Genomic DNA, 11,963 nt, shown 5'->3' with positions numbered 1-11,963 from the left:
TACACAGTTTGATTGTAAATTACGAGACGAATCTTTTGAGCTTAGTTAAGCCATAATTGGACAATAATTATCAAATACAAACGAAAGTACTACAGTGCCAAATACTAAGGCCTAACAAACAAATGCGCGTTGTGGCTTTGGTGGGCTGTCAATTCAATTTAAGTTTGGTGGTCCTGTCATGGCGTGTGGAAAATCCTGTACTTGCCGTTGGTGCCACGGTTGTTGACTTACCACCGGATCCAAACTTTAACACTATGCAAAAAGAAGATTCTCCGTCACATCAAACTTACGGTATATGCATGGAGTACTAAATATTGACGAAATCAAAAAACTAATTACACAGTTTGGTCGTACTTTACGAGACGAACGTTTTGAGCCTAATTAGTCAACGATTGGACAATTATTACCAAATACAAACAAAATGCTACAGTGGTCTACCGTGCTGGCACAGTGATTTTGGTTGTCCAAAATCGGGCAACTAAACAAGGGCTGGTTGTGATATATACGTCCTTTTTCACAAATACTGCGGTCTCATTCTGCTAGAGGTGAGCAAAAATCGGCTGAACCTAAAAAAATGAGCAAAAGCAACCACAACAATCTGTCATTTGGGTTCCATGTGATCCGTTTTTTAGTTGTGGAAAACCAATATGTTGTGGAGCTGCCCCTAAGCACACCTCCCACACATTTTGACTAGGTAATGATGACCTAATCCTTGTGTTTGGTAATCTTTTTGGACACATACATGGAGTATTTTTTTTCGAGATCGTGCCTTGGCACGTTTTTCATTAAGCTGGAGTAGAAACTTTTGTTACAAAACTGTGAAGTTACAATAATTCAAAGATTACCGAAACCTACAGCCCACACCTCTCACGCTACTCGCACGTGGTTGTGATTACACAAAATACAATTTTACGACTAAAAGAAGGAAACACCTCAAACCTCGTCCATCCCGATCATATCTAAGTTCATGGCCAATGGGTCAAATTCCCCACCGAAAAGAAGCTGCAGCGCTTCCTGCGTGGAGGCCGACAACGGTTCCCGGAAGGTAGATTTGTTCTTGCGCACCGTCTCAGAGTCGACGTTGGTCGAGCTAGCTACCACTCCCAGGTTCTGCATGAGCACACATTGAGACTGCTTGGTGGAGTCCGCCTCGCGTGGCTTCGCCGCAAGGCATTCACTGCGCCGCAGCGACCGAATGGAGACCGGCATCCTAGGCCTACACAGCCTAGGTGGTCCGGGGATGAGGGGCGTCTGCAACGGAAGGCAAAGCCGCGCCTCCAGCGTTTCGACACGACCCGGCGACGCTGGCCCACCCACGTCGTCATCTCTCGCGAAGTCCCTCGGCGCGCCCAGCATCTCCATTTCCCTAGGCGAAGTCAAGACCGGCTGGACATCGCTAGGATTGTCAGCCACGAAGGTGGCCATGTCCCGATGGCCTGTTTGTGAAGCGGAGCGACAGTTTGATGGCGGAATTTAGATCGCCACTTCAACCAACATTAGGTCCAGCAACGAGTCGACTGCGGGTGGCAGTTGCCTCGGCTGGGTCCACAGATGCGCGTTGTGGATTTGGCTTGGTCTGGGCTGTCAATTTTAGATGGTCTTGTCATCGTGTGGAAATTTCTGTACCTGCCGGTCGTTCCACGTCTCTGACTTGCAGTCTCATTCTGAACCTGGAGTGGAGAAGGATAGGACGGAATAACCACACAGCCAACACGGCAACCGAGACTTGAATGTAAACATGTGGATGATAATTAACCTTCCAGAGTTCCGGTTCCAGTTCATCTATGAAATATACTGACCTTGTAAAAAATGGGGTGGCAATTGTCCCTGAGCGTTGACTTGTTACCGACTTAATTACTCTGGTATATACGTCTTGTTTTTTATAAAGATTATATGGTATACGTAGTCTTCAACTTCATAACCAATTCCATTGTTGCTAAGGGTGAGCAAAAACCGGCTGAAACTAAATAAAATGAGCCAAAGTAAATAACTCACAAAATCTGTAATTTTGGTTTCAGTTTGACCTGGGTTTCAGTTTTAGATAAGCTCCCCCGCATTTTGACTAGCTAATGACCTAATCCTTGTGTTCTGTCCAAATTTTCAGCAACCTTAAGCATTATCCTGAGGCATGTTGAGAAATCGTTATATGGATCAAGAACACAAGCACAATATTAAACATGAGAGATGGAAGGAATAGGGAGCTTTTTTATTTCTTTCTTGTATGAGTATAGAGTAACTCCAATTTTTGCTCTGATGAGCGAACTCGACAACACACCATACAAGTCAAGGAGCCTCGCACCCCATGCGCTCCCAACCCTAGGAGCCCCTGGCCTCCCCGGCGCCGGCCACCACCCCGGCGCTGGCGCCCTCTGATCCCCTCCCCTGCCCTCCACCTCCTCCTCCCCTCCCCTCTCTGCATCCACTTCCCCCTCTCCTCAATCATGCTCAGATGAGCACGTGAGCGCGGCATGGCCTCCACCGCGGACTCCTTGCTGCAGCGCGTGAGTGGGCTGGCCGCGCCTCCTCCCCGTCAAGGGTGCCACCGCCGTCGGTCGCGATGGCTGCTACTCTGGCCACAGTGGCCACCTCCACCTCCCCTCCCCTCCCCTCCTTTCTTTCCCCACAGCAGCCCCCTCCCCCATAGCGTGGCCATGACGCCGGTGCCTGCAGAGGTGACGGGCCAATGACGCGCCAGGCCAGCTGCTCGGCATCGGAGCTAGGGCCGGCGTGCAGGATGGCACCGAAGGTCGCCGGGCCCTGGCCTTTGTCGTCGACGACGACTGCCGATGAAGGGAGTGCTGGTGGCGGTAGGTCCCCGACCTCCGTCGATCTACTCGAATCCGCATCGTCCGGGTCCGAGGATGTACCTTTTGGGCCTGTGGGCTCCCTAGAGGACGCTATGGCACCTGCGATCAACTCCCTCTCTCCAGCCATGGCCCCATTCTTCCCGAGCGACTCCCCGGGAGGGCGCTCTAAGCGTCATCGGTGCGCGGACGATGCCAGTCTTGAGGATTCCGACGATGACCGCTTCGCCGCCGCCTACCTAGATGTTGTTTGTCGACCGGCGAAACCGCCCATTGCGTCCCCCGTGTGCGCCTAGCCTCGCTCATTCGAGGGTCTGGTCTGCTGCAGAGTAGATGGAGGATGGCAGAGGAATGGGCGAAGGCGTTGGAAACATAGCCAACCATGCCCCTAGATGGTGCATGTGCGGCATGCCTGCTCGGCCAGTGGATGGCCACATCCCCGCCCACCAGCGCCTTGGCCCTCGTGTCACGTCTTCTTGACGATGGGTCTCCATCCCTAACGTTGATGGGTGGTGGGAGATCCTTGCTCGGTAGGAGGCGCGACCTGTGGCCGACCCGGATGAGCATCGCCATGGCACAAAGCAGCTGTCGCAGACTCAAAAGATCCCACCCAAGCTCCACGATAGATGTTTCAACTGCCTTTGCTACTCGCACTGGGTAGCAACTTGGCGGTTGCACCGGCGTTGCGTGCGCTGCCACGGCTTCCACCACCTCGCCAGGGACTACAAACAGAGCAGCCACGTGCACGTGACTGCAAGCTACTGCGGGCGGCGGGTTTAGCTAGGACCATCATTCCTGATGACTTGGGCACCCTACCTCGACGCTTTGCCTAGGGTCACCGCGACCCCTCATACACTCAGGGCGACACGCCAGGCTCGGTTGGAGCTGTGTCGAGTGCAGCTGGGCACGGCGGTGGAGGGCGTCGACATCGGAGACGTCGAAGACGCCGACAATGGCCGACCGGGGACGACATCACCGCGACAACGGACTCCACTACTGTCACCACCGATAGTGCTACCCGGAAAGGTGACGGTGGGTCGACCAGTGAGACATGCCATATACGGGGCCTCTTTGAGATCGATCCATTGTTGCTCTCACCATACCCGGACGCCACGCACGCCACATGCAAAGTCTTAGAGGACCCGATGCTAGAGGTGTAAGATGTGATATGACCTGGACCGCGTGACTCACTGGTCGATGTCGCCAATCATGGTCTGAGGTGGGTGGTGACGCTGAATGTGTCGTGGTGCCTCCCTTGAAGAGGTCGCCTCCCCCTCAACAGCAGCTGGGACCTCCTCAGGTGCAGTCTACGCAGGCTGAGGAAGCTGCTCGAACAGACCCCAAGTAGTGGAAGAAGGATCAGGGCCGTGAGCTGAAGTAGACGTCATAGGCTTGAGAGGGGCAGCCAGTGGAGTCAGCTCGAGATCACCCCAATCGGCATCTTCTTGCTCCTCCACAAAGATACTCTCACCAATCTCATGATTACCTACATAATCAAAGACAGAAGTGGAACAAGGCATGGTTTCATCGAATGTGACCTCATAGGTCTCTACAGCTCGGTTAGTTTCAAGGTTAAGAACATGATATGCATGAGAGTGAGAATCATAACCAAGAAAAATACCGTCGGAAGACCTGGACTCGAACTTGTCCAAATTACCTTGTTTTAGGATGAAGCATTTGCACCCAAACACCCTGAAGTGACTTTCCTTGGGTGGTCGTCCGAATCGCAGCTCATAAGAAGTCTGCTTCATGAAAGCTCGAAGAAAAATGCTATTGGAGACATGGCAAGCTGTGTTGATCGCCTCGGCCCAATATCTCCTAGGAGTCCTGTGCTCATGGAGCATCGTCCTAGCCATCTCAACAAGGGACCGATTCTTGCGCTCAACACCATTTTGCTGGGGGATATAAGGAGAGGAAAACTGATGCTCGAGGCCCAAAGAAGCTCAAAAGGTTTCAAAATGAGTATTCTTGAATTCTTTGCCATTGTCACTGTGAATCACTCTCATGGCATTCTTAGCGAATCACTCTCATGGCATTCTTAGGGAACTTATTTTGGTGGGCCTCCAAGTTTGACCGGTTGAGCCAATCCTTTTTATATTCTATAAAAAAGGCATTCGAGTGTGGACACTTCAGGAGGAAAATATAGGATACTTGCATGGGCCTTTGAAATGGGCTAAGCAGCTGATGGTACCATGGGCTGAATTTCAATCAATGGGTTATAATTTATTAACCGAGACGATCACAGTCAACCGCCTCGCAAAATCGATTTACCGAGGCGGGCAACCTAAGGCGACCACATCAGTTAAATTTTATAACCAAGGCGGTTTTCCTAACGCAACCACCTCGGTTAAAACATTAATCGAGGCGGTCAGATTATATGGCCCGCCTCGATAAATAGTGGCCCAGATCCTAGCCCAGAGAAAGCTCATATCCATTATTCTACTGGGTTTATATATATGCAAGACTTAGAGTTAGTAGCTCACTCTCCCTAGGCCTATCTCCTAGCCGTAGACAGTCGTGCCCCCTCCTCTACGGCGCGCAGAAAGCCGCGACCCTTCCCCTCCCTCTCCACTCACTGAGCCTCCATCTCCCACTCCACTCCGGCAGCGGCGCGGCGCGGCGCGGGGTGCGCGGCCCCTCCTCCGGCGAGGGTGCGTCGCGGCGCGTCCTTCGATGAGGATGCGGCGTGGGGTGCGCGGCCCCTCCTCCGGCGAGGGCGTGGCGCGGCGCCTCCTGCAGGCTCCCAAATCCGGCGTGGACGACGGCGGCTGCTCGCCACCACCAGCACCTCTCCGTCTTCCGGCGCCACCAGCAGCACCTCTCCATCTCTCGGTGCCCAGATTCGACGAGGAGGCCGGCCATCGCGCCCAGATCCGGCCAGCAGGAGGCGCTCTGGCGCGGAGGCGTCGGCGGTGGCTCAGCTGGTGTCGTGAAAAGTTTAGAACATACAAGCATCCAAAGGCAATCATGCATAGCAAACAAAAGCTAAAGATTAGAACAGTACACCAATCAACATAAAATCAAGGTGAAAAGTTTGTAAAGCGAATCTACGTCTCACTACGAACACACAGACGCGAAGATCACAAAAATCAGAGCTACAACGAAGAATTTATTAATTAAACAAGATTTCCTTTAGTAAAATAGTAGATTGAATCTAACCTCAAATTTTAAAAGTTAAAAACATACTTAACAGTAGTATGAATATGTAGATTATGGAATTATGAACCTAACGCAAGTTGAACGGATCAAATCAGAGTTAAAATGGAGATTTTATGGCCTATAAAAGGTAGTGGCTGTTTTGTAAATAGAGGAAACTTGATTTTTAAATTAAAATAAATAGAATCTGATTTTTCAAATCTGGCCGAGGACTGTGGGCATTATTAACAGAAAAAGAAGGGGTCTGTTTGAAAGAAACCAGGGACGGCGGGTTAAGATCTAATTAATTGTATTGGCCTTTTTGCAAATTTCCTAGCGAAAGGGTATCTTCTAATCTAGTCCCTTGATCTCAGATTGGACGGCTCAAAACAGATCTAGATGAGATGGGGAACGTCGGCGAGGTCGACGGTGATCTCCACGGCGGCGCCATGGTCGGAGACAGGCGGCACTCTAAGATTACAGTCTATAGACCATGAAACAGCGAACCAAGACCACCGAAAGCTAGAGGAGAGCAAGGCGAACTCATCTAGGAAGCTTACCAAGACACGAAGCGGATCAGGGCAGTGCGGTGCTTGGTGAGGTGGCGGAGATGGCGGTAGTGCTAGGGTTAGCGAGGCTCGACATGATGCAAGGGCAGCTGTGGCTTCGAAGCTCAAGATAGGCGCGGCACGATGTGGGAATCCAATTCTTATAGCCCGAAGTGGCTTGGAGCGCAAGGCAAAGAGGAAACGTGGGCGGCGCGGACTCTCAGCGGTGGTCGAGTCCGTCCTGATCGCGCATGAGGAAGAAGGTGCTGCTGACAGGTGGGGCTGAGCCGTCAACGAGAGGAGAGGGAACGGCGCGGTGGAGAACTAGGCCGCGTGCTAGGCCGAGCTAGTTGGGCCGCGGGGAAGGGAAAAGCATAGCAGGCCACGCTGAAGCTAAGGAGAGTGGGGCACGGGAGGGAGGCCGAGCTGGGCCAGCGCGAAGAAACAGGCTAGCAGGCCAAAATCAAAGGAGGGAGAAGGAAATTATTTTCTATTTACCAAACTAATTTCCAACCCAATTTTGAATGCAAATTCAATTCAATTTGAAATCTGATTTCAAAACACACAGTACAAAATAATATGCAGTAGCATGAATGCATAAACATGTAGGTAAACCTTATATTTAATTTTAATTTGATAAAAATTATTATTTTTCTAAATTTCAATGCTCACAAAATGCATAGTTAAATCATTTCCTCCTATTTAAAAATTATGCAATTTTTTAGGGTGTTACACTAGAGATGGGGATTGACATGGTTACCAAACCACAAAATTTCAATTCATTGCCTGATCAACTTTATTAGAAGGACAAAAAGGGAAGACAATTTCTTAGATATAATGGAATCATTTCACGTTTATTTCTTTTTTAGATTTCCTCGAGCGACGCCCTCCGGCCCCTTCGGAAGGTGCGGCCGGGACTTTTAAACTCCAAGTCCCTACGAAAATAGGTGACTCAATCAAAAAACAGGAGAACAAAGGGGAAAAGAACACAGAGTAAAGAGAGGGGAGCATACCAGTTTGGACACCACCGAGGAGTTAAGAGGTCAGGGCTTTCCATCAACGTTCTCCTTAGGCCACAGCTGCAGCACCCGGTCAAGGCGACTCTAGACCTCTGGCAACGCACGGTCGGGGTCCATCGGGCTGCTGTACTTCCACATCGGCCACGTCCTCTCTGCCAGCGGAGCAACCCAATGGCGGAAGAGGGTGTGGAACACCTGCACCCCGTCAAGGCCACGCCGCAATAGCTTCTGGAGCTCCACCTCGATAATCTCCACCTTCTTCTTCTACCGACTGGCGGGGCCCCACGACCAGCTGTCTAGCTTCTCTGGCCTCCTGCCAGTGAAAGGGTGAACAGCGCCTCTGCCGGGTTCCTGATGTAGAACCATTTCCCGTGCCATCCCCGATTGGAATCGCAGGGGATATACACAGGGTACGACCCCTTGCGCTCAGTTTCTTCTATAGCGCGAAGCCCCCCATCGGCGCGGTCTCAGGCGGATTCCCCACCGACAAAGTTCGCATGGAGAACATCCACCGAAAGAAGTCCACGTGCGGCTCCATCTCGAGGAAGGCCTCGCACACAGTGATGAAGCCGGCAATATGCAGCACCCCAATCGGATTAAGGTGCTGCAGCTCCAGGCCCCACTCATTGAGGAGCCCACATAGGAACTAGTGCGCGGGGTATCCTAACCCGCGCTCATGGAAGGCGAGGAAGGAAACAATCTCGCCGGCCCGAGGTTGCAGGAAATCCTCCCTCCCGGGAGCCCTCCAGTGCCCCACCTCCTTCGGCGGCAGAAACCCCTTCTCTGCGAAGGCCTCCAGCACCGACTCCCTCACAACGGATGACCTCCAGCCCAACATTTCGCTCCAGATTCGTGAATGGATTTATGAGTTTTCCCCTCCCTCGCTCTCCCCTTTTTCTCCTATGAACCACCGCGACACTCAGACGCTCTTGACGAGAAGGAAGAAGGAGAAGAGACGGTAGATGAGGAATAGGCGAAGGAACAGGGCGAAAGCCCTCTCCCTTCTACTTAAAGAAAGGGGCACAACAGTTGGGAAAGGCGTGGCGATCGGGGAAAGGTGAAACGACGGGGGCGAAAACCCTCTCCCTTCCCATTCAATGCGGATGAGAAACGACGGGACACGCCCTGACCGATGGGACGCACCCTGCCCGATGAAACAGCGCCTGGTCAGACGGGACATGGCCTAAGGTATGGCCCACCACTACCGCATGACCGGACATGAGAAACAAAGCACCACCACACGTAGGCGGCCCTCCGCCTTCCCAGGCGGGACTTGGAAAGACCCAAACAAAGGGATCTCCGCCAGGAGAGACCATCGGGCTTCCTAGGTCAATCGAACGGCTTAGGAAAACGCCGAGAGACAGGTAAGGAGCAAAGGAATGCTCCATGTGGGCCATGCCGACTCCGTCACGAACGACGAGCATGGATCCTGGTCGGACATTTCTGATTGGAGCTCTTCAAACCCTGTCACTCGAGTCATCAAGGTAACATTACCAACCTCCACTATTTCTTTATATAATTATTCATACATCCATACACGCATTCATACACCCGCGCCCCCCAAACGATTCTACTCGAATCGCCCAAGCGCTCGGGGGCGCATCGCATATGCGGTTAAATGCATCACAACGCTCCATGTTGCGTCACGAAGCGACAGTTGCCTCCTTCAACATGAGCAACGACTGACCGAGGTTCGAAGGCCAACCCACGAAGGGCTCAAGGCCGCCTCGCATCAAACAGAGCCAGGGGAGAAAACGTAGATGAGCCCGAGCGGCCCTCGCCCAGTCTGCCCCGAAGCGGACAGGGTCATCTCAACCTTCTTGTTCGATCCTAAACCTCGCCAAACCCACAGAATCTCCATCGAGGGGAGGCCAGCGGGCCACCTAGGTCGGTCTTCGGAACGACCCAGGCATCTGCCGGGTTGTAGGTTAAGGAGCAGTGGAATGTCACAAGAGAACTATGCTGACCCCGTCACGAACGATGGACCCGGATTTCACTCGATCATACCCGTTAGCGAGCTCACCGAGCGCGTCACTCGAGCCCGAGCCATCGAGGCAAGCGATGTTAGCTCAGCCCCTCCGGTTGTGAGAAACCAAGGATGGGGTAATGCACAAAACTCAAACCGACTCCTATCGAGCCCAACGGGGCTCAGGGGCTCAAGACACCCAAAACGCCTCGGCTGCGCGGGCTGCACCGACGCTAGGATCCACGAGCTCCGTCTCGCCCGATCCCTAACCTAACTGCCTCGACTACGCGGGCTGCACCGATGCCACGATCCGTGAGCTCTGTCTCGCCCGATCCTTAAACTAACTGCCTCGGCTACGCGGGTTGTACCGACGCCAGGATCCACGAGCTTCGTCTCGCATGATCCCTAAACTAATTGTCTCGGCTGCGCGGGCTGTACCGACGCTAGGATCCGCGAGCTCCATCTCGGCTGATCCCTAAACTAACTGCATCAGCTGCGCGGGCTGCACCGACACACCTTGGTTGATGACTCTGCCTCAACTAAAATGCACGCACACACGCCCACTAACAAAACCCCCCAGGCGATCCTGCCCGAATCACCCGGGGGCTACACCCGTGGGTGCGCTCACGCGCACCCGCTGACAAAACGAAACCTCCTCCGCTGGCAACACGAAAAACCCCTAGGCGATTCTACCCAAATCGACCAGGGGCTCAAGGGCTACACCCGCGGGTGCACTCGCGCAGACCTGTCGTCAAGACATAAATCCCCTAGACGATTCTACCCGAATCGCCCGGGAGCTCGGGGGCTCCTGTCGGGTTCATAAACCCAGGGTCCCTCTTGGACCGGCTTTCCAGCAAAGGCTCAGCCCAGCGGACAACGTTGCGAACGATGCGTAAGTCTTATGCTAGCCCAAACACCTAAATGACAGGCCAGAAGGACAATCCAAATCTCCAACCGGAAGGCCTGGCCAAGGAGGAAAGGCGCCTACTTCCAACTCTGACCCGCCTCTCCAACCGGAAGGCCTCACAAAGGAGGAACAACGCTCGCTTCTGTCACCGGCCCACCTCCGGACAGCCTCTCCGACCGGAAGGCCTGGCCAAAACACCACTTCTGACTTCGACCCGCTTCTCCGACCGGGAATGCGCCAAACCCCTGCTTACAGCTCCTCTCCGGCTGGCGCAATCAGAGTCGACTGGGACCAACCGACCGGGGACGCTCGCTCGGTAAGGACCAGGAAACGGATGGAGAAAGTAAGGCAGGGCACTCAAAGTCAACCGCAATACCGAGGACCGTACCCTATACACCTACAGGACAGTACCCTGCGACCTCCCTGGCTTGACAGAACCCAAGCAGTGTTGTAGGCGCCGACATTTCCCCTACTGTATGTGGGCACCATCAACCCCCATACTGGACAAACACGGTAAGGCTCCCCCCACATGCCTCTGAGGCACCAATAATGTTGTGGACGTCGATATTTACCGTACCTGGCGAACATGGTAAAACACCCTGCATGCCTCTGGGTATCAACAGTGAGGCAGGCATTGACATCTACCATACCAGAAGAAGACGACGCAACCTCCCACGTGCATCTGACATTAAACAGTATTGTGGGCGTCTACCATCATTTTGTACGCGCCGGCGTGGGTACCAAGACTTAGCAGCATACGTACTCTCTCCCTCTCACTTGTAAGACCATCCCCTTCATCTATAAAAGGGGATGAGCTCTCTTCCAACAAAGGGATCGATCAATTCACTTACATTGATTCACTATCTGTAACTTTAGACACTCTAAAATTATACCGAGCACACGCTCGAACACTTAGCACATAACAGGGCTTTCGTCACTCTCGGCCCTTCAGACCAGAGTCCGACCGGACCTCTTGTACCCTCCATCTTTCTCCCTTCTGTTTGTAACCCCACAGCAAACTTCGAGCACTTGAGCTCAGAAATAAAGTCATCGACTGACTCAAACTGGACGTAGGGCACGTTGCCTGAACCAGTATAAAGCATATGTCATTGAGTGCTAGGCCACCTCCGATCACAACATACATCAAAACTACAAATATTTACGTGTTGATCATTTCCTGCACCGACAGGTGGCTAGAAAACCTACTATCTTTCTAGACATCGGCTAGACTTTTCAACCACGTAAAAATCGATTTCTAAGAACGGACAGACTCAGAATCCATTTTTAGTGATGATTCTTGATAGAGCCTTCTCGAGACTATAAAAGGGAGACATATCTAAAAATATTTTTAAACTTATAAGGTTATTATTTTTAAACTATTTTTGAAGCTAGATATTTTTCCCCATACAATAAAATAAATCTAATTAGTAGTTTACTGAACTGATAGCTAGATGTCTATGCATCTTCAAAGACTTTACGATATATCCTTTTTTTTCCATGTCTCTTGTGAGGTGAGAATTAACCGGCCGGTATGCTTGAACATACATAATATAATCCTAAGATCGCGGAGGCAATATTGTTTGC

Source organism: Miscanthus floridulus, chromosome 3 (assembly GCF_019320115.1).
Source record: "Miscanthus floridulus cultivar M001 chromosome 3, ASM1932011v1, whole genome shotgun sequence".
Taxonomy (NCBI): domain Eukaryota; kingdom Viridiplantae; phylum Streptophyta; class Magnoliopsida; order Poales; family Poaceae; genus Miscanthus; species Miscanthus floridulus.
The sequence above is the reverse complement of the archived record's forward strand: the minus strand, read 5'-3'. Positions refer to the sequence as shown.